General features: G+C 38.0%; 1 long non-coding RNA gene across 1 annotated transcript in view; it reads right to left on the bottom strand.

Moving 5' to 3' along the window:
* LOC309864609 overlaps positions 1 to 23,643 on the bottom strand; it is a 39,774-nt gene extending 16,131 nt beyond the window's left edge. The window contains exon 1 of the long non-coding RNA XR_014311648.1: positions 23,571 to 23,643. This is a non-coding gene — a long non-coding RNA (uncharacterized lncRNA). The remainder of the gene's footprint in view (positions 1 to 23,570) is intronic.
* Between the last annotated feature and the right edge of the window lie 398 nt (positions 23,644 to 24,041).

The raw sequence follows: 24,041 nt of genomic DNA, 5'->3' as shown, positions 1-24,041 counted from the left end.
AGAAAAGAAGAGCAACAATTCTAGAAACAGAAAATTGACCACTTTCTGAAAGGTAGGACTAGTGGAGAAGTGATTCCAAAGCCACAGGAAGATAGACTGCAGGGGGACGGGCCGGTTCCCAGCAAACAGCGGAGCAACGGAGCACAAAATCAGGACTTTTAAAAGTCTGCTCCACTGAGGGACATCGCTCCAGAGGCTAAACTAGGGTGAAGCCCACGCAGGGACAATGTGGCCCCAAGTCCTGAAGGGTCATAGAAACATTGGGTGTGTCTGAGTGTCACAGGTATTAGAGCAGGGAAGCCAGCTACAGAGACAGAGCAGAAGAGTGAGCTCTCAACTCGGGGTAATCTTGAACCATAATCCGTGGCACAGGCCACTGCTCTGTGAGTGGGGTCCCCATAAGATTCTGGGAGACCCCACATGGAAGAGCTCAGGGATCTGCGGGGTTCAGAGACTCTAGGTGAAGCTGTGTGCCAGAGACAGAGAGGCTTGGTCACAGGCTGGGTGAGCTTGGAACGCAGCAGAAGGCCAGGGAGACAGGAGTGATTGAGCGCTTTCCTCTGAGGGCGCACTGAGGAGTGGAGCCCTGAGCTCTCGGCTCCTCCTAGCCAGAGATTGGGAGGCCGCCATTTTCATGCCCGTCCTCCGGAACACTACAGAAAGCGTTCAGGGAACAAAAGTTCCCAAAAGCAAACCCCAGCAGATTACTTAGCCAGGCTCCTGGTAAGGGCGGTGCAATTCTGCCTGGGGCAAAGACACTTGAGAATCAGTACAACAGGTCCCACCCCCAGAAGATCAACAAGAAATTCAGCCAAGACCAAGTTCACTTACCAAGGAGAACAGTTGAATTCCAGAGGAGGAGAAAGCAAAGCATGGAATTCATGGCTTTCTCCCCCTGAATCTTTAGTCTTGCAAAGTTAATTAATTTTTTTAATTTTATTTTTTTCTTCTGCTAATTTTTAAAAACTTTTACCCTTTCCTCTTTTAATATTTTTTAACTAGTTTATCTTAACAATACCTTTCATTAAAAAAATCTTTTTGAAACTTCATTACTATAGTCATATTTTATCCTTCATTTTATCTAACTTTATTTATTGTATACACATAGGCTTTTTCTTCTAAAAAATTTGGGGTACAACTTCTAACAGATCAAAATATACCCTAAATCTAGCACCAGGCTTGTTCTAGTCTCCAGCCTGAGCAAATTCTCTCCATTTTTTCTTTATTCTCCCAAATTACTTACCTTATCAACTCCTTTTTTAAATTAAAATTTTTTTTTCATCTTTATAGTCATATTCCATCCCTTCATTGTGTTTACCCTTATATATACTTTTCATTCTTTAAAATTTTGGGAGGTAGTTTCTCCCAAGAGACCAAAATACTCCCCAAATTAAGTGGGTGACCCTGTTCTAGTCACCAGTCTAATATATATATATATATATTTTTTTTTTCTTTATTTGTTTTCTTTTTTAATTTTTTTTTTCTGAACTTCTTTTTATCCCCTTTCTCCCCACCATGATTTGGGGTCTCTTCTGATTTGGTTAAAGCACATTTTCCTGGGGTCTTTGCCACCCTTTTAGTATTTTATTTGCTCCTTCATATATTCTTATCTGGACAAAATGACAAGGTGGAGAAACTCACCACACACACACACACAAAAGAACAAGAGGCAGTACCAAAGGCTAGGAACCTAATCAATATGGACATTGGTAATATGTTAGATCTAGATTTCAGAAAGATGATTCTCAAGGTTCTAGCTGGGCTTGAAAAAGGCATGGAAGATACTAGAGAAACTATGTCTGGAGAAATAAAAGCCCTTTCTGGAGAAATAAAAGAATTAAAATCTAACCAATGAAATAAAAAAAAAGCTATTAATGAGGTACAATAAAAAAAAATGGAGGTGTTTACTGCTAGGATAAATGAGACAGAAGAAAGAATTAGTGATATAGAAGACCAAATGACAGAGAATAAAGAAGCTGAGCAAAAGAGAGACAAACAACTACTGGACCATGAGGGGAGAATTTGAGAGATAAGTGATACCATAAGATGAAACAACATTAGAATAATTGGGATTCCAGAAGAAGAAGAAAGAGAGAGGGGAACAGGAGAGAATACTGGAGAGAATTATTGGGGAGAATTTCCCTAATATGGCAAAGGGAACAAGCATCAAAATTCAGGAGGTTCAGAGAATGCCCCTCAAAATCAATAAGAATAGGCCCACACCCTGTCACCTAATAGTAAAATTTACAAGCCTTTGTGACAAAGAGAAAAATCCAGAAAGCAGCCTGGGAAAAGAAGTCTGTAACATACAATGGTAAAAATATTAGATTGGCAGCAGACTTATCCACAGAGACCTGGCAGGCCAGAAAGAGCTGGCATGATATATTCAGAGCGCTAAAAGAGAAAAACATGCAGCCAAGAATACTATATCCAGCTAGGCTATTATTGAAAATAGAAGGAGAGATAAAAAGCGTCCAGGACAAACAAAAACTGAAAGAATTTGCGAACACCAAACCAGCTCTACAGGAAATATTGAAAGGGATCCTCTAAGCAAAGAGAAACCCTAAAAGTAGTAGATCAGAAAGGACCAGAGACAATATACAGTAACAGTCACCTTACAGGCAATACAATGGCACTAAATTCACATCTCTCAATAGTTACCCTGAATGTAAATGGGCTAAATGCCCCAATCAAAAGACACAGGGTGGGGCACCTGGGTGGCTCAGTGGGTTAAAGCCTCTGCCTTCAGCTCAAGTCATGTTTCCAGGGTCCTAGGATCGAGCCCCGCATCAGGCTCTCTGCTCAGTGGGGAGCCTGCTTCCTCCTCTCTGCCTGCCTCTCTGCCTACTTGTGATCTCTGTCTGTCAAATAAATAAATAAAATCTTAAAAAAAAAGACACAGGGTATCATAATGAATAAAAAACCAAAACCCATCAATATGTTGCCTACAAGAAACTCATTTTAGACCTGAAGATACCTCCAGATTTAAAGTGAGGGGGTGGAAAACAATTTACCATGCTAATGGACATCAGAAGAAAGCTGGGGTGGCAATTCTTACAATCAGATCAATTAGATTTTAAGCCAAAGACTACAATAAGAGATGAAGAAGGACACTATATCATACTCAAAGGGTCTGTCCAACAAGAAGATCTAACAATTATAAATATCTATGCCCCTAACATGGGACCAGGCAACTATATAAACCAATTAATAACAAAATCAAAGAAACACATTGACAATAATACAATATAGTAGGGGACTTTAACACTCCCCTCTCTGAAATGGAAAGATCATCCAAGCAAAAGATCAACAAGGAAATAAAGGCCTTAAATGACACACTGGGACAGATGGACATCACAGATATATTCAGAACATTCCATCCCAAAACAACAGAATACACATTCTTCTCTAGTGCACATGGAACATTCTCCAGAATAGATCACATCCTGGGTCATAAATCAGGTCTCAACTGGTATTAAAAGATTGGGATCATTCCTTGCATATTTTCAGACCACAATGCTCTGAAGCTAGAACTCAATCACAAAAGGAAAGTCAGAAAGAACCCAAATACATGGAGACTAAACAACATCTTTCTAAAGAATGAATGGGTCAAGCAGGAAATTAAAGAAGAATTGAAAAAAATTCATGGAAACAAATGATAATGGAAACACAACAGTTCAAAATCTGTGAGACACAGCAAAGGCAGTCCTGAGAGGAAAAAAATATAGTGATACAAGCCTTTCTTAAGAAACAAGAAAGGTCTCAAATACACAACCTAACCCTGCACCTAAAGTAGCTGGAGAAAGAACAGTAAAGAAAGCCTAAACCCAGCAGGAGAAGAGAAATCATAAAGATCAGAGCAGAAATCAATGAAATAGAAACCAAAAAAAAAAAAAAAAAAAAAACCAATAGAACAAATCAACGGAACTAGGAACTGGTTCTTTGGAAGAAATAATAAGATTGAAAACCCCCTGGCCAGACTTATCAAAAAGGAAAGAGACAGGACCTAAATAAATAAAATCATGAATGAAAGAGGAGAGATCACAACCAACACTAAATAAATACAAACAATTATAAGAACATATTATGAGCAACTCTGTGCCAACAAATTTGACAATCTGGAAGAAATGGATGCATTCCCAGAGACATATAAACTACCAAAACTGAGCCAGGAAGAAATAGAAAACCTGAACAGACCCATAACCAGTGAAGAGATTGGAAGAGTCATCAAAAATCTCCAAACAATCAAGAGCCCAGGGCCAGACAGCTGCCCAGGGGAATTCTACCAAACATTTAAAGAAGAATTAATTCCTATTCTCCTAAAACTGTTCCAAAAAAGAGAAATGGAAGGAAAACTTTCAAACTCATTTTATGAGGCCAGCATCACCTTGATCCCCAAACTAGGCAAAGGATCCCACCAAAAAAGAGAATTATAGACCACTATCCTTGATGAACACAGATGCGAAAATTCTCTCCAAAATACTAGCCAATAGGATCCAGCAGTACATTAAAAGGATTATTCACCATGACCAAGTGGGATTTATTCCAGGGCTGTAAGGTTGGTTCAACACCCGCAAATCAATCAATGTGATACAATACATTAATAAAAGAAAGAGCAAGAACCATATGGTACTCTCAATAGATGCTGAAAAAGCATTTGAAAAAGTACAGCATCCCTTCATGATCAAAACTCTTCAAAGTGTAGGGATAGAGGGCACATACCTCAATATTATCAAAGCCATGTATGAAAAATCCACCATAAATATCATTCTCAATGGAGAAAAACAGCTTTTCCACTAAGGTCAGGAACACGGCAGGGATGTCTATTATCACCACTGCTATTCAACATAGTACTAGAAGTCCTAGCCTCAGCAATCAGACAACAAAAAGAAATTAAAAGCTTCCAAATCAGCAAAGAAGAAGTCAAACTATCAGTCTTTGCAGATGATATGATACTATATGTATCATATCAAAAGACTCCACTCCAAAACTGTTAGAATTTGTATAGGAATTCAGTAAAGTGTCATAAAATCAATGCACAGAAATCAGTTGCATTTCTCTACCCCAACAACAAGACAGAAGAAAGAGAAATTAAGGAGTCGATCCCATTTACAATTGCACCCCAAACCATAAGATACCTAGGAATAAACCTACCAAGAGGCAAAGAAACTTTACTCAGAAAACTATAAAGTACTCATGAAAGAAATTGAGGAAGATACAAAGAAATGGAAAAATGTTCCATGCTCATGGATTGGAAAAACAAATATTGTGAAAATGTCTATGCTACCTAAAGCAACTTACACCTTTAATGCAATCCCTATCAAAGTACCATGATTTTTTTTGCAAAGAAATGGAACAAATAATCCTAAAATTTATATGGAACCAGAAAAGACCCCGAATAGCCAGAGGAATGTTGAAAATGAAAGCCGAAGTTGATGGCATCACCATTCCAGACTTCAAGCTCTATTACAAAGCTGTCATCATCAAGACAGTATGGTACTGGCAAAAAACTGACACACAGATCAACGGAACAGAATAGAGAGCCCAGAAATGGACCCTCAACTCTATGATCAACTAATCTTTGACAAAGCTGGAAAGAATGTCCAATGGAAAAAAGACAGTCTCTTCAACAAGCGGTGTTGGGAAAATTGGATGGCCACATGCAGAAGAATGAAACTGGATTATTTCTTTACACCACACATGAAAATAGACTCAAAATGGATGAAAGACATCAATGTGAGACAGGAATCCATCAAAATCCTTGAGGAGAACACAGGCATCAACCTCTTCGACCTCAGCCACAGTAACTTCTTCCTATAGACATCGCCAAAGGCAAGAGAAGCAAGGGCAAAAAGGACTTATTGGGACTTCATCAAGATCAAAACTTTTGCACAGCAAAGGAAACGGTTAACAAAACCAAAAGAAAACTGACAGAATGGGAGAAGATATTTGCAAATGACATATCAGATAAAGGACTAGTATCCATGATCTATAAAGAACTTACCAAACTCAACACCCAAAGAACAAATAATCCAATCAAGAAATGGGCAGAAGACATGAACAGACATTTCTGCAAAGAAGACATCTAGTTGGCCAACAGACACATGACAAAATGCTCCACATCACTTGGTATCAGGGAAATACAAATCAAAACCACAATGAGATACCACTTCACACCAGTCAGAATGGCTAAAGTTAACTAGTCAGGAAATGACAGATGCTGGCGAGGATGCGGAGAAAGGGGAACCCTCCTACACTGTTGGTGGGAATGCAAGCTGTTGCAACCGCTCTGGAAAACAGCATGGAGGTTCCTCAAAAAGCTGAAAATAGAGCTACCTTACAACCCAGAAATTGCACTACTGGGTATTTACCCTAAAGATACAAACGTAGTGGTCTGAAGGGGCATGTGCACCCGAATGTTTATAGTAGCAATGTCCACAACAGCCAAACTATGGAAAGAACTTAGATGTCCATTAACAGATGAATGGATAAAGAAGATGTAGTATATATATACAATGGAATACTATGCAACCATCAAAAGAAATGAAATCTTGCCATTTGCGACGACGTGGATGGAACTAGAGGGTGTTATGCTTAGCAAAATAAGTCAATCGGAGAAAGACAACTTTCATATGATCTCCCTGATATGAGGGAGTGCAGATGCAACGTGGGGGGCTTGGGGGGTAAAAAAGAATAAATGAAACAAGATGGGATTGGGAGGGAGACAAACCATAAGAGACTCTTACTCTCACAGAACAAACTGAGGGTTGCTAGGGGTCGGGGGGTTGGGAGAGGGTGGTGGGATTATGGACATTGTGGGGGGGGTGCTGTGTTGAGTGCTGTGAAGTGTGTAAACCTGGCAATTCACAGACCTGTACCCCTGGGGCTAATAATACATTATATGTTTATAAAAAAATAAAATAAAATTTATTAAAAAATAAATGCGTATTGTTTTTTTTTTTTTTAAAGAATAGATGAATGAGAGAACAAAATACTAAAAGGGTAGCAGTGACCCCAGAAAAATTACACTAACCAAATCGGAAGAGACCTTAACCCAGGGGGGAGAAGAAAGGAGAAAAAATTATATGTATATGGCTGGTGAATAGAACATAGCCACATACTTGATTTTGGGTGTGTTTTGGTCTGTTAGAAGAAACTGTCTCCCAAAATTTTAAGGAAAGAAAAACTTATGTACACACACACACACACACACACACACACACACAAATAAGGGTAAAGACGATGAAGGGATGAAGTATGACTGTAAAGATAAAAATTTTAAAAGATTCTAAAAAAAGAATTGGTAAGAAGTTGGTTGAAAAAGAAAAAAAAAAGAGAATAGAATGTGAACAGGCTGGAGGCTAAAACAAAGCCACATGCTAGAATTAGGGTATATTTTGATGTGTTAGAAGAAACTATATCCTAAAATTTTAAAGAAAAAAACCCTATATGTATATAAAAAATAAGGTTAAATACAAAGAAGGGATAGGATATAACAATGAAAATTTAAAAAGTTTTCCTGTTGAGTTTGTAGTTGTTCAGAAGGGTTTGATTAGTATCTAGCTGAATTCCTGGGACCCAATGGTATTAGGTCCCACTCCTCCACCATCTTGCTCCTCAAGATTTCTCAGGTTTCTTTTTTATTTATTTTTTTGTTAATGGTAGTAAAATACATGTAACATAAAATTTATCATTTTAATCATTTTTAGGTGAAGAGTTCACTGGTATTAAATACATTCGTAATATTGGGCAACTGTTACTGCCATCTATATCCCTAACACTTTACACCTGGTAAGACTGTACTCAAACAATTTTTTTTAAAGATTTTATTTATTTATCAGAGAGAGAGAGGGAGCGTGAGCGAGCACAGCCAGATAGAGTGGCAGGCAGAGGCAGAGGGAGAAGCAGGCTCCCTGCCGAGCAAGGAGCCCGATGTGGGACTCGATCCCAGGACGCTGGGATCATGACCCGAGCCAAAGGCAGCTGCTTAACCAACTTAGCCACCCAGGCGTCCCCTCTCTGTGACTGTGATTTGGGTTACTCTGAACACTTCATATAAGTGGAACCATACAGTGTTTGTCTTTTTATGACTGGCTTGTTTCACATAGCATAGTGTTCCAAAGTTTATCCATGTGGTAGTTTGTGACAGAATTTCCTTCCTTTCTGAGGCTAAATAGTAGGTATATACAATATTTTGCTTATCCATTCATTAGGATGGACATGTGGGTTGTTTCCACATTTTAGCCATTGTAAATAATGCTGCTATGAATATGAGGGTGCAGATATCTCATTGAGATCCTGCTCTGAATTATTTGGAGTATATAAGAAGTGGAATTGCTGCATTATGTGGTAATTCAATTTTTAATTATTTGAGGAACTGCCACACTACTTTTTCACACCAGCTGTACCATTACATTCTCACTAACAGTACCCAAGAGTTCCAATTTCTCCCTATCCTTGCCAACACTTGCTGCTTTCTGTTTTTTTGGATAGTGGCTAAGGTAATGGGTGTGAAATGGTATCTCATTGTTGTTTTGATTTGCATTTTCCTAATGGCTAGTGATGGTGAGCATCTTTTCATGTGCATATTGGCCATTTGTATATTTTCTTTGGAGAAATATCCATTCAAGTCCTTTCCCCATTTTTGAATTGGGTTGTTTTTGTTATTGTTTTTAGGAGTTTTCTAGATATTCTGGATATTAATATCTTATCAGATATATAATTTGCAAATACTTTGTCAGCTTTCTGTTGACAGTGTCTTTGATCCACAAAATTTTTTTAATTTTCATGAAGTCCAATTTGTACATTTTTTGTTACCTTTGGTGTCCTGAGAAAATTGCCAAATCCCAGGTTGTGAAGTTCTTATCCTATATTATCTTCTAAGAGTTTTATCGCTTTAGGGCTTACATTTAGGTGTCTGAACCTTATTGAGGTAATTTTTGTAAATGGTAAGGGTCCAACTTCATCCTTTTACATGTGGATATCCGGTTATCCCAGTTCCATTTGTTGAAAAGACTGCCCTATCCTTCATTAAATGCATCCTTGTCAAAAATCATTTGGCTATATATGTGAAGGTTTATTTCTGGGCTCTCCATTCTTATTCCTTTAGTCTCTCTATATGTCTTTATACCTGTACCATCCTGTTTTGATAACTGTGGTTTCGTGGTAAGTTTTGAAACCCAGAAGCATGAGTCCTGCAATGCCTCGGTGGCTCAGTCAGTTAAGCATCTGCCTTAAGCTCAGGTCATGATCCCGGGTCCTGGGATTGAGTCCCGTTTTGGGCTCCTTGCTCAGTGGGGAGCCTGCTTCTCCCTCTGTCTGTCTTCCTGCTCTGCCTGCTCCTGCCCCTGCTTGTGCACTCTTTCTCTCTCTCCCTGACAAATAAATAAAAACAATCTTAAAAAAGAAGAAGAAGAAGAATTGTGAGTCTTCTGGTTTTATTTTGTTTTTGTTTTCAAGATAGTTTTGGCTAATAGGATACCTCAAGATTCCATATGAATTTTGAAGGAGAGTTTTTCTATTTTTGAAGAAGCCATCATTGGGATTTTTATATGAATTGCCTGAATCTATAGATTGTTATGGGTAGTATTGACATTTTTAACAATATTCAGTCTTCTAATCCATGAATATAGGATGTATTTCCATTTATTTATGTCCTCTCTAATTTCTTTCAACAATGTTTTGTGGTTTTCAATGTCTTTTGCCTTCTTGGTTAAGTTAATTCCTAAGCATTTTATTGTTTTGATGTTATTGTAAATGAAATTGTCTTTGTAATTTCTTTTTCAGATTGTTCACTGTTAATGTATAGAGAAACTACTGATTCTGTGTGCTGCCTTTTATCCTCTTACCTTGCTAAATTTATTAGTTCCAACAGTGTTTGTGTGCATGTGGGTGTGTGTGTGTGCATGTGCAGTCTTTAAGGTTTTCTACATATTAGATCAATCATCTGTAAACAGAGATCACTTTATTCTTTTTCAATTTGGATGCCTTTATTTCTTTTTCTTGCCTAATTTATCTGGCTAGAACTTCCAACACTATGTTGAATAGAAGTATCGAAAACAGGCATCCTTGCCTTGTTCCTTCTGTAGCTCTTTTTTTTTTTTTTTAATTTCTTTTCAACGTGTAGCTCATTTTTATATGAAACTAATTTCACTGAACTTTTAAGAGGAGGTGTAGCCAAAAGGGCTTTTCTCACCATACAGAATTGTCTTTTCTGTTTTTGTGTAGTGTTCACAGAAATGGCAGCTTACTTTCTGGGATCTCCTGGCTATTATCTCTCCTCTTCCCTGCCCCCACTGAATTTTGTTTTGTCATTATGTTTCCTTTGATTCTTATATTGTCCCTGTTCTGCTCAATTGTGATTCCACTCTCCAGTTTCTTCTCAGTTTGGTGGTCATGGGTGGTCAATCTCATAATTGGTTAGTGCTACAATTCTCCAGTCTCCTCAGACCTTCTTGGGGATGGCCTCGCACTGACAAGCTACTAGAGTGAGCAAAACTACTCCTGATTTCTGCTGCTTTTCTCAGAGTCCCCGATTTCACTTTCCAGTAATACTTCCTTGGACTATTTTGGGGTTCTCCTTTTCTAAATTTCTCCAGACACACCATTATTCCCTCTGCTTCCTCTCACTCATATGCTGATATTGTGCAGGTTTGGTGCTATCGTTTTGCTCCCCAATCCCTGTTATTTTGGGGTTTGTCCTTGGATTTTATAATAGATATTACCTATAAGATTTTGGTTTCACTGTCTAGTTATACTTCTTTTTTTTAACATTAGGGGAAATTTATTATGATGATCTTAAGGGGTCACATATTGTGTGATTCCATTTACATAGCATTCTTGAAGAGACAAAATTAAAGAGATGGGAAATGGATTAGTGGTTGCCACTGGTTAGGGATGATAGTAGGAGGGAAAAGGAAGATCTTCGTGGTGATGAAATAGTTCTGTATCTTGAGTGTATTGGTAGTTATATGAATCTACACATATAATAAGATTGTGCACACATTGTATACCAATGTATACCTTGCTTTTGATATTGTACTGTAGTTAGGTAGCAGGTAGCCATTGGGAGTAACTGGGTTGAGAATACAAGAGACCTGTCTCTCTGTACCATCTCTGCAAATTCCTGTGAATCTGTAATTATTTCACAGTTTAAAATTTTTAAAAGAGGAATGAAGTATTGATACATGCTACAATGTGGATAAACCTTAAGAACATTATGCTAAGTTAAAAAGTCAGTCATTAAACACCTTATATGATTCAATTCCCATGAAATGTCCAGAATAGACAGATCTAGAGACAGATAGTAGATTAGAAGCTGCCTAACATGGGGGTGCATGTGGAGAGTGGGGAGTGACTGCTGATGGATATGAGGATTTTAGGAGCGTGCTGAAAATATTCTAAAAATTAGATAGTGGCAATGGTTTCACAATTCTGTGAATATTCTAAAAAGTCATTGAATTGTATACTTTAAATGGGTGAAATTTATGGTATATAAGTTACATCTCAATAAAGCTTTTTTTTTTTTTTTTAAGATTTTATTTATTTAGGGCGCCTGGGTGGCTCAGTGGGTTAAGCTGCTGCCTTCGGCTCAGGTCATGATCTCAGGGTCCTGGGATCGAGTCCCGCATCGGGCTCTCTGCTCAGCGGGGAGCCTGCTTCCCCCTCCCTCTCTCTCTGCCTGCCTCTCCATCTACTTATGATTTCTCTCTGTCAAATAAATAAACAAAATCTTTAAAAAAAAAAAGATTTTATTTATTTATTCGACAGACAGAGATCACAAGTAGGCAGAGAGGCAGGCAGAGAGAGACGAAGGGAAGCAGATTCCCCACCGAGCAGAGAGCCCAATGCAGGGCTCGATCCCAGGACCCTGGGATCATGACCTGAGCCGAAGGCAGAGGCTTTAACCCACTGAGCCACCCAGGCGCCCCTTATTTTTTTTAAGCGACTTGGGAAAGATGGAGAATCACTGGAACTCTAATACAGTGGTGGTAGGATGTGAAAACCACTTTGCAAGCTACTTGACAGTTTCTTAAAAAAGTTAAACATAAATCTGCTCTATGATCTGGCCATGCCACTCTTAGGAATTTCCAAGAGAAAGGAAATATATGCCCATAAAAACTTGTTCTCAGGGCCCCTGGATGGCTCAGTTGGTTAAGTATCTGACTCTTGATTTTGGCTCAGGTCATGATCTCAGCATCGTGAGATCAAGCCCCACATGGGGCTCTGTGCTGGGCATGAAGCCTGCTTCGGATTCTCTCTCTCCCTATCCCTTTGCCCCTACCCCTTACCCATGCTTGCTCACTCTCACTCTCTCTCATCTAAACAATGACAGCAACTTGTTCTAAATGTTCGTAACAGCTTTATTTGTAATGTTTAAAAAATTAAAACAATCCAATGTCCATCCACAGCGAATGGCAAACAAACTATAGTATATCTGTATAAAGGTATACTATTCAGTAATCAAAAGAAATGAAGTATTGACACATGCCACAGGACAGATAAATCTTAAAATAATTGCATCAAATGAAATAAATCTGACATAAAGGAGTACATACTGTATCAACTTCATTTATGTATCATAGGTTTCCTGGGAGGTGAGATAGGGGAATAAGAGAAAGGAAATATAAAATGGTCTGACCTAACTTTTGGAGGTAATGGATATGTTCATTATCTTGATTGTGATGATGGTTTCATATACATAAGTCAAAACTTGTAAGTTTACATATACATAAGTCAAAACTTATAAATTTATACTTTACACAATTACACAATAAAACTTCAATTAAGAATATGATACCATCCTCATAGTCCTAAATTCAGCAATCATATTTTTAACTTTTAAGATTCTTTACTGTTCTTTGATCCTTTTTTCATAGCATTATGACTTGTTTTTGTAAAAAAAACTGGATCTTTGGGACTGCTAATCACCTGTTGTTGCTATTACTGTTTCTATTCTATTTTTTTGAATAGTCTCTGTTTTCAGGGTTTTTTTTTTCCCATTTTTTTAAATCTCAGTTTTCCTACTTTGATGCCATAGGTCTTTCTCAATGTTGGGTGATCTTTGGTTTTTCTGTTCATACTGTAAAAATACAAAAGAGAACATTTCAATGAGGGCCATGTATGTTGGAGGCCTGCATTCCTTTGGGTAAAGTGTTAAATCTTGTTTTGAGTGAAGTCCTCAAATTTCAGAATAAGGAGGGCCTCACTTGGGGTGCCAAAATCACACTAGCTGCCCTAGGTCCCTCTTGGCTTTGTGTTCAGTTCTTTTTAGAGAATTATTCTATGCTCTTTGTGCTAGGACTTGGGTGGAAGGGACTGTCAATTACCTTCCTGGGTTTAGCCACGTTATTTGTTTCTGCTTTTATACCCATTAAAACATTTTCTGATTCCTTATCTGATGGAGCTGTCTCTCCCTTGCTTGAAAACCCAACTTCCCCCTTCCTTTGCAAGAGAAGAACAATCCTTTATTGCTAGTCAGTCTGGGCATGCTCTGGGAGAGAAAAATTCAAGTCAAATCTTGGAGAAGAAACTTACACACAAAAAATAATTATAGGGATTTTGCTGATTTATAGCATGACTGGATTCTGTGTCTGCCCACCATGTCAGGAGGAATGTAATTTTAGATTGGGATTGAATTTATTGGTGTGATAAAATCTTACTCAAGATTTTATATTCATTGTGCTGGCAGCTGAGCATAGTTCTAGTAATTTGCTCAGCTGGTTAACCAAAACCCTGATCCACCCTGGCCTCCATTTAACAATGGGTCACACCAAACTGAGGTGCTAGAAGTTTCTAGAAATAATGATTAAAAGAAACCTCAAAGGATGCCTGGGTGGCTCAGTCGGTTAAGCTGCTGCCTTCCGCTCAGGTCATGATCCCAGGGCCCTGGGATCAAGTCCTGCATCAGGCTCCTTGCTTGGCAGGGAGCCTGCATCTCTGTCTGCCTCTGCCTGCCACTCTGCCTGCTTGTACGCGCTCTCTCTCTCTCCCTCTCTCTCTCTGACAAATAAATAAATAGATAAAATCTTAAAAGAAAAAATAAAAGAAACATCAAGACTTAGGAAGACAGAAATGTTGGAACAGTTTATCCTGTGTAAATACTATCACCACCACCATGTACATACAATTATGGGCTCTCAGAGAACCCTTAAGATACTCTCTTCTCCAGAGGTGTAAGACATTGGTGAGGGAGGGCACCATTTTTGAAAAGCACTTTAATGTCTCTTCTTTGGAAACCACTGATGTTGCTGGAGCATGAAAATGAAATGGAATATCTAATTTTAATGGGGTTGGGAGTTTCCAGGATGGCAGTGGCACTTAACCATCAAAGGGAAAATGAGCTGATTGGTTTAGGACTTGACACGCCATCAATTCTGGACAAGGAGACATGAAGGGGATTCTCCTAGAGGCTTTTGGAAAATGTGTCTTATTTCCTAAAATAAGATACCTACCCCAAACACAGGAGGGGACAGGGAGGGAACATTTCTTCTTCCTTGGCCTTTATGTCTGGATGTGACACACAACTTACTATAGCTGCTTTGTGCATTTGAAGGAAGCCAGCCTGAGCAAGGCCACCACACAGAGGAATGGAAAGTACAGCAACTGAAAGAATCTCCGTGATGACAGGACTGAGTGCTGATCTTAACGAACCCCACTGAATCGTACTCTGTAATGACTCACAACTTACCCTACCTCTGGATTTCCACTTTATGTAAGACTGTAGCTTTTCTTATCATTTAAGACAGTCTGAATTAGAGTTTTTCTTACAGTCAAAAGCATTCTGATGAGCCCCTGAGATGGAAGAAGGTGGGCAATATATGCAAGTCCTGCTTGATGTCTCTACTGAGAAACCCTAGCAACGAGGCAGAGAATTCTTTCACTTAGACTTTTTGACCCAGTGGATCCACTGGTGTTCCACAAATGGGTGGCAGATGAAAATGCCACGTGGAGTCTATGGCAGGCTTCAGTAGGAATCTCAGCAAAAGCCCCTAGAGTCATGGAGCAAAACTATGCTCTCAGGCAAGTAGTTATTTGCATTTTGAGAAATTGCTCTAGCTGTGCTCCAGGGCACTTGGGGAGCTCAAGTGTTGGTGTCATATTGAAGCTGCCCACTGGGAGCTATCTGAGCCACCAGGCTGCAAAGTTGGCCATTCTAAGCAACAGTTTATCATTAGCTAAAAGAGGCATAACATACAGGATCAGGTTCCAGCCATTTCTGAAGATATAGTAAGCTGTATGAGTGAGTTACTCATGCTCCCTCCATGCCCAGATGAGCAACTTGCCTTACGGAACAGCTGAGTGGCCTGTTGAAGACCCAGTTAAGCCTCTAAATGGGGACAACACCTTCTAAGGTTGGGATGCTGGCCTGTGGGATGTGTTATATGTTTAGAATCATGAACCAATATATCTGTAGCACAGCTTTTCCTATAATTAGAATATACACGTATGAAAACCAAGAAGTGAGAGTGGGGACAGTGCCTTTCATGATTAGGTCAAACGACTTAACAAATAATTGCTTTTCTTTTTTGTCACTTGGGGGTCTGATGACTTGGGCTTTGGGCATACAAGAGATTACTGCTTCCTTAAGGGGAAAAAAGAATCTTTCCATGCTGGTCATTCTGGGCTTTTATGCCACAAAAGAGTAGACAAAAATGGGGTCATAGTGTTAACTGGTGTGAGTGATCCTGAATAGTCTTGACTATGGGGGGCGAAATATACTAAAGCTTCAGGGTGGCATGGGACGGCCTTACCAGAACTCGGATATGTTGTTCCAGAGCAGGTCTTATACTACCACATCCAGTGGAAACACATTTTAAAAAAAAAAATCTTTTTTTTAAGATTCATTTATTTTAAAGAAAGAGAGAGCAGGGAGGGAGGGGGGAAGGGAGAGGGAGGGAGAGAGAGAATCTCAACCAAACTCCCTGATGGGCACAGAGCCTGTCACAGGGCTCAATCTCATGACCCTGAGATCACGACCTGAGTTGATATCAAGAGTCTGACTTAACTGACTGCACCACCCAGGCATCCCACCAATGGAAAAAATTAATTAAAGATTACTCTACTGCAATAGGGACAGAATTATTGAGGGCTCAGATCCCTTGTAAAGTTTAGTAAGAAACCCCAACTCCCTGAGTGACTGTGTGAAGGCAAAGGGAATATGGCACAAATTAAAGACAGGGAAAGTCATACATACCAACTACATCCTTATAAGTCATTGCAGAGTAAAGACTGTCACCTCTACACATATTTCTTTCCTTATTGCATAAATGTTTTTTTGTATTTTGATAGTTTTTTGTCTTCCTCTTCCCCACTTCCACTGATTAGATTTGGCATGTAAGTAGAGGTTAACTATACACTATTTAAATATCAGGTTTATTGAGGTCTAATTTAGTATCTTAGTACTAAGTACCTTAGTAAAATTCATCCTGTTAACATATACAGCTCAATGAATTTTGACAAGTGTACAGTCATACAACCACTGCCATAGTCAAGATATAAAATGTTTCCTTTACCTCCAACATTCCCCTATGCCCTCTTGAAGTCAATTTTCTTCCACAACACCCAGCTCTTGGCAACAACTGTCCTGAATTTTGAACCTGAACTTTTGCTTTTTATAAAATGTCCTATATATGGACTTGTGCACTATGTTCTCATGTCTAGCATCTTTCACTTGGCAGAGAATATTTTTAAGTGTATGAAGTGCTTAAAGAAGTAAAAATACAATCACACTATGAGTGAACAAAAGACCCAAAATGGAGCAGATAGCTAAGAAGTGGAAAAACTAAGAAAGAGAGAGTTTAAGGAATATGTGGGAATAGGATGAGAAGTTCTAATATAATCTCTTAAGCTGCAGAAGAGAATGAAGGGACTGGAGAGAAGATATATTTGGAAAAGTAATTGCTAAGAATTTTCCAGACCAGATGAGAGACAATGAATCCTTAGATCTTGGATGCAGAATGTACCATGCATGATAATTTTTTTTTAAAGAACATCTAAACACAGTAATGTAAAACTCAGAATATCAAAGACAAAGAGAAGTCTTTAAAAGAAGCTAAAGAGAAAAGGCAGATCACCTACAAAGTGAAACAAACCGACTAAGAGCAGACTTTTCAATAGCAACAGCAAACTCTAAAATACTGGAATGGTGCCCAAAATGCTGAGATAAAATAGCTGTCCACCTAAAATTACACATTAGAAAATTTTCTTTCAAGAAAAAAATATGAACTGAAGGTACTTTGAGATAAACATAACCAACAGCCTCTCTGAAGGAATTTATACAGGGTATAATTCAGGAAAAGGGAAAATAATCCCGGTAAGAAGTTCTGAGATGCAAGAAATAACTGAAGGCTAAATAAAAAGTTGTGAACATGTAGGCAAATCTGAACAAACATTTTATAAAATGATCGTAATGAAAATGTCTAATACATAGGGTTAACAAAAAGGTCCAGACATGGTAAAAAGGGATTGGTGAGAGCAATTTCTCTTTTCTTAAAGATGTCTTGCATGAATCTCAAGATAGATGCGGGATTCAAAACCAGCCTGTTCATGCTCTCTCTCTCAAATAAATAAACAAACCTTTTTTTAAGCTTCATAGAAGCTACACAGAGATTAATACAATCAATACCACAGTCGACTGAGTGAACAGAGAGAGGCCAGAGGCAACAGATCTCAGAAAATATTAGTAAACTCCACTTCCTGTGAGTAAAGAACACTCACCTTAAAGTGAGCCACCTCACACACCACGAGTGCTGAGAGAGCTGGAAACCACTAGGCAGGAAGCAGCTGGTCAGAAGCTGTGTGGGTGGAAGTACAATGAAGGTGAAGGGAGAACAGAGAAATGCTCAGAGGTGGCTGATCTCAGAAAATGCCCACATCATACACTTCACTGAAGGAACCACCTGTCATTGCATAAAGCATAATAAAAAGGGGACTGGCATATCAGTACTACAAAAAATACTATAAGAAAAAGAGATGTGAAGGGATAGCAAAAGGTAAGAGATGAAAAACCAGACAAGGAACAGATTAAAATTCTCAACAAAAGTTAACTACAGGGGCATGTGGTGGCCCAGTTGGTTGAACGTCTGACTCTTGATTTCTGCATGTTGTGATCTCAGGGTCCTGGGATCGAGTCCTGCCTTGGGCTGTGTGCTCAGCCAGGAGTGTGCTTAAGGATCCTCTCCCTTTCCCTCTCTCCCCCTCCTAAGATAAATAAAACTTTTTAAAAAGTTAACTATAAACAAAATAAAACAAGTTACCGCCTCAGTGGAGAAAGGCTTCATAGCAGAAAGGCAAGAAATCTCTGAATTCAGGATCGAATTAGTAAGGGCCCAAGAGAGAATAAACATGATGCAAAATACAGTTAAGGAACACAGAGGACAAAAGTGACAAAAGCAAACAAAGTGGAATGGAAATAAAATTCAAATGTCCACTAGAATTTTCTATCTAGGTGCTGCTCTGAACATCGAAAGGATAAACGTTAGCCATGTGTGGCTCTTGAGCTTATGACATGTGAGCAATGAGATCATAGAAGTGCTTTCTTAATTTGATTTAATTTTAATTAATTAAATGACCACATGTGGCTGGTGGCTACCATATTAGACAATGTAGGATGAGAGAGAAAACGATAGGTGTAGAAGATAGGCAAAGGAGACAGAACCCCACATGTAACTGGAATTCCTGAAGAAGAAAACCAAACCAATGGAGACTTAAGTATTTATGATACAGTTCGAAAATCTACTTCACGATATAAATAAATAAATAAATAAATAAATAAATAAATAAATTTATAAGATTTCATTTATTTATTTGACAGAGAGATAGAGAGCACAAGTAGGCAGAGTGGGAGGAAGAAGGAGAAGCAGGTTCCCCGCTGAGCAGGTAGCCTAATGCAGAACTTGATCCCAAGACCCCAGGATCATGACCTGAGCAGAAGGCAGCCACTTAACTGACTGAGCCATGCAGGCACCCTCAAGATATAAATTTAAAAGTCATTCCTAAAATAAAGGATTTGGGTATTTTTTTCAAATCAAAATATATACCACATGCCAGGGAAAATGGATTCAAACACATCCTTTTTTTTTTTAAGAGTTTATTTATTTATTTGATAAGGAGAGAGAGATCACAAGTAGAGAGGCAGGCAGAGAGAGAGGGGGAGGCAGGATCCCTGCTGAGCAGAGAACCTGATGTGGGGCTCGATCCCAGGACCCTGAGATCATGACCTGAGCCAAAGGCAGAGGCTTAACCCACTGAGCCACCCAGGTGCCCCAGATTCAAACATATCTTAATAAAATTATTGGATCGTGAAAACAAAGAAATGTTTGGGAAGCCAGGTATCTTCTACTCCCTCTAAAGAAAGTCGCATATAGAAGAAAAAGATTCGAGCTGCCTTTGGATTTCTTCACAGCATCACTCACTAGCCAAATGTGCAGCAATACTTGAAAAATACTCAAAAGAAAGTGAAAACCAGGGATTTACCACCTGGCCAGGCTGTGTTTCATTAATATGACTACAGACACACAAAAACTAGGGGGATATTGTTCCAATGAGCTCTCCTGGAGAAAAGTGCTAAAGGGTAAACTTAGTCAACTAAAAGACTATTGCAAAGACTATGACTATAGTCTGGTGAACATTTAAGCTAACATATAACCACTGGGATAAGATTAAGGTAAAATTTGGAGATCGGGATGGCAAATCAGTATTTAAATGTAATATGGTCTGACAATACATACATTATAGGATGAATAAAAAAATAGGAGGGGAAGGGAAAAAGGGGATGGCAAATATATTAAATTGGATAACTGCCTCATCTGTAATAGCCAGAGGTCAAATAACCATTCAGAGATGGCAAATCAAGTAACAGATATAGAACCATATTTAATATTTCAAAGGTAAACATAAAGAAAGGTATTTTTTTTACAACTAACATTAGACCATAGGAAAAAAGGAGGGCAATGGGAAAGAAGACAAAACACATTGATTTTTAACACTAGTCACAGTAGGAAATTCATACTATCTAAAGAAATAGAGAATTAAGGACATTATATAAAATTATAATAATAAAAGTAACATTGGAACAAAAGTGAAAACCTCTCTAAATATCAGAAGAGCCATACAACAAAAAGCAGGACATTGTGAACATACTGAAAGACTTAAACAGAAAAATGTAATATAAAATACGACAACTTAAACCAAATATACCCATCATATCAACAAATATAAATGAGCTTAAATCATCCATGAAAAGAAAATTATTTTCCCAAACAGTAATTCAGAAAGGTAAGATGTGAAAGGATATACAAAAAGTAATTTAAAAAATATAATAGGTAAATACAAATTTTTGAAAAGTGAGGTCTTGCTCTTAATATCAGAAAGATAGAATTCAGATACTAAAAGAATTAAAGGAGGCAAAGAAGATTGCTCCGTAATTCTAAAAGGTACAATTCACAGTAAAGATACAGCTCTGAATATCTATGTAATAAATAATATAGTAGTCAAATTAATAAGGTAGACATGTTAGGAGAGATAGAAAGAAATAAACTAGCAGGATGATACTTTAATTCATTCTTTTCAGTATTTATAAGTACTTATAGATAAAAGCAAGAGTTAAACAGATGCATATACACATTCAAGCCTAGTGTGTGCACACACATAATTTTATTCTCTAATATTGAGAATATACTTTCTTTTCAAAGGACCATGGATACTCATCAAAACACACATGAGAAACCTCACTGAATTCTCAAAAGAAAAATAACAAAAACTTCATTCTCTGAATTCAAATGCAGGAATTAACAATAAAACCAGAAAACAAAGCTTTTACCTGGGGTCTTGTTCTTGGGGTCTCACAAGGTCTGCCAAGCTACAGTTTCATGTGAGGCTCACATCATCTTCAAGCTCACATTGTGATTGGCAGAAGTTCATTTCTTTGTAGCTGTAAAACTCAGGGCAGTTGGAATCTTCAAGGCCAGCAGGAAAGCTTTTCTGAGTTCAGGGCAGGTCCTAAACCCTCTTTGAAAGGGCTTACCTGATCATGTCAGGCTCCTGCAAGGTAATCTCCCTTTCACTAACTCAGAGTCAACAGATTAGATGCTTTCATTACACTGGCAAAAATTCCTTCCCCCTTGCCATGTAACATAGCATAATCATGGGAGTTTTCACAGAACCTGTCCACCCTCAAGGGAAGGGGATTTTACAAGGATGTAGAATGTTGCCTACTACATTAATTAAAATATAGCAAACAAAAACTAGGGAACATATTAAATAAAAACATGAAAGACAACACCTTATGATGTTGATTATTTCAGAAATATAAAGATAGCTCAAGAATATCATTTACACAGATACTAAGAAGGCTTTGATAAGGTTCAAAAAAATGCTTGATGTAAAAGCACACTAAAAGTAAGAATAGCTTCTTCTTTCACACTATAAAATAAATTTATTTTACCCCCAAATCAAATATGCTGCTTAATGAGAAAACAGCAGGAGCATTTCCCCTGAAATCAGGAAAAGACAAAGATGTCTACTACCTTGACTCTTATTAACATTATACTAGAAATACTACCAATGCAATTGGAAGAGAAAAAAAATCAGTAGTATAAACATTGGAAAAGAGGGGAAGTTATTACTATTTATACACCATGGGACTATGTACATGGAAATACAAGATAATTAATTGAAAGCTACTATAAACAATAATAAAATCCAGTAGAGTACAAAATATATGCAAGTATGCATATATTTTCATATATGCAAACAATCAGAAGGCAGACTGAAAAAAAGGCCCCACTTATTATAGAAACAAAAATATAAAATACCCAAGGATAGCCTTAATAAGAAATTTGTAAGACCTACTGCAGAGGAGGATGGGGTCTAAAACATTATTAAGCACACAAAAGATTGAGCAAAAAGACCTTTTCTTGAAGAGTGAAACTTAGTATCAAATAGGTTTCAATTTTTCCTTTTTAAAAAAAAAACTTTCTTTTTTCTTTTTAAAATCTCTTTCTTTGGTACATCTCACTGGCTCAGTCTGTAGAGCATGCAACTCTTGATCTCAGGGTTGTGAATTCAAGCCCCACGTTGGTTGTAGAGATTATTTAAAAAAATAAAATCTCAGTCAATTAAGCATCTGCCTTCCACTCAGGTCATGATACCAGAGTCCTGGGATCAAGTCCTACATCAGATTCCCCGCTCAGTGGGGAGTCTGCTTCTCTCTCTGCCTGCAGCTCTCTCTACTTCTCTCTCTCTCTCTGTCAAATAAGTAAATAAAAATAAAGTTTGAAATAAATAAAATTTTTAAAAAAGCCTAAATACTTGTCTGTAAAGCAAGTCTCAGCAAATTTCAAAGAACTGCTATATTGATCACATTTTGGGACTGTAAAGGAATTAAATTAGATGTAATAACAAAAATATTTTTAAAAATTCTCCACATATTCAGAAATTTAAAAATATACCTCTAAAGATGTGAATTCTCCCCAAACTGATATATAGGTTTAATGCATTTCCTATTAAAATCCCATCAAGATTATATGTGGAAGACACAAGATTATTCTAAAATTTGTATGAAAAGGGCAAAGAACTATAATAGCTAATACAATTTTGAAACAGAAGAATAAAGTGGGAGGATCATTTTATCTAATTTTAAGGCTTTTTATAGAGCTACACTAATCAAGACTGTGTAGTATTGACAGAGGGATAGACACATAGATCAAAAGATCAATGGAACAGAATAGAGTAGTCTGAAATACACCTACACGACAATGCCCAGCTGATTTGGGACAACGCTGCAATAGCAATTCAAGGGAGGGAAGACTGTCTTTCCAACAGTGAAAATATTGTGAAAATGTCTATGCTACCTAAAGCAACCTACACCTTTAATGCAATCCCTATCAAAGTACCATGATTTTTTTTGCAAAGAAATGGAACAAATAATCCTAAAATTTATATGGAACCAGAAAAGACCCCGAATAGCCAGAGGAATGTTGAAAATGAAAGCCGAAGTTGATGGCATCACCATTCCAGACTTCAAGCTCTATTACAAAGCTGTCATCATCAAGACAGTATGGTACTGGCAAAAAACTGACACACAGATCAACGGAACAGAATAGAGAGCCCAGAAATGGACCCTCAACTCTATGATCAACTAATCTTTGACAAAGCTGGAAAGAATGTCCAATGGAAAAAAGACAGTCTCTTCAACAAGCGGTGTTGGGAAAATTGGACGGACACATGCAGAAGAATGAAACTGGATTATTTCTTTATACCACACATGAAAATAGATTCAAAATGGATGAAAGACATCAATGTGAGACAGGAATCCATCAAAATCCTTGAGAAGAACACAGGCATCAACCTCTTCGACCTCAGCCACAGTAACTTCTTCCTAGGAACATTGCCAAAGGCAAGAGAAGCAAGGGCAAAAAGGACTTATTGGGACTTCATCAAGATCAAAACTTTTGCACAGCAAAGGAAACGGTTAACAAAACCAAAAGAAAACTGACAGAACGGGAGAAGATATTTGCAAATGACATATCAGATAAAGGACTAGTATCCACGATCTATAAAGAACTTACCAAACTCAACACCCAAAGAATAATCCAATCAAGAAATGGGCAGAAGACATGAACAGACATTTCTGCAAAGAAGACATCCAGTTGGCCAAGAGACACATGAAAAAATGTTCCACATGACTTGGCATCAGGGGAATACAAACCAAAACCACAATGAGATACCACCTCACAAGAGTCAGAGTGGCTAAAATTAACAAGTCAGGAAACGACAGATGTTGGCGAGGATGTGGAGAAGGGGGAATCCTCCTCCACTGTTGGTGGGAATGCAAGCTGGTACAGTCACTATGGAAAACAGCATCAGCATGGAAGTTCCTCAAAAAGTTGAAAATAGAGCTACCCTATGATCCAGCAATCACACTACTGGGTATTAACCCTAAAGATACAAATGTAGTGATCTGAAGGGGCACATGCACCCGAATATTTATAGGAGCAATGTCCACTATAGCCAAACTATGGAAAGAACCTAGATTTCCA

The sequence above is a fragment of the Mustela nivalis genome (assembly GCF_964662115.1).
Source record: "Mustela nivalis genome assembly, chromosome: 5".
In the NCBI taxonomy this organism is placed as follows: Eukaryota; Metazoa; Chordata; class Mammalia; order Carnivora; family Mustelidae; genus Mustela; species Mustela nivalis.
The sequence above is the reverse complement of the archived record's forward strand: the minus strand, read 5'-3'. Positions and strand labels throughout refer to the sequence as shown.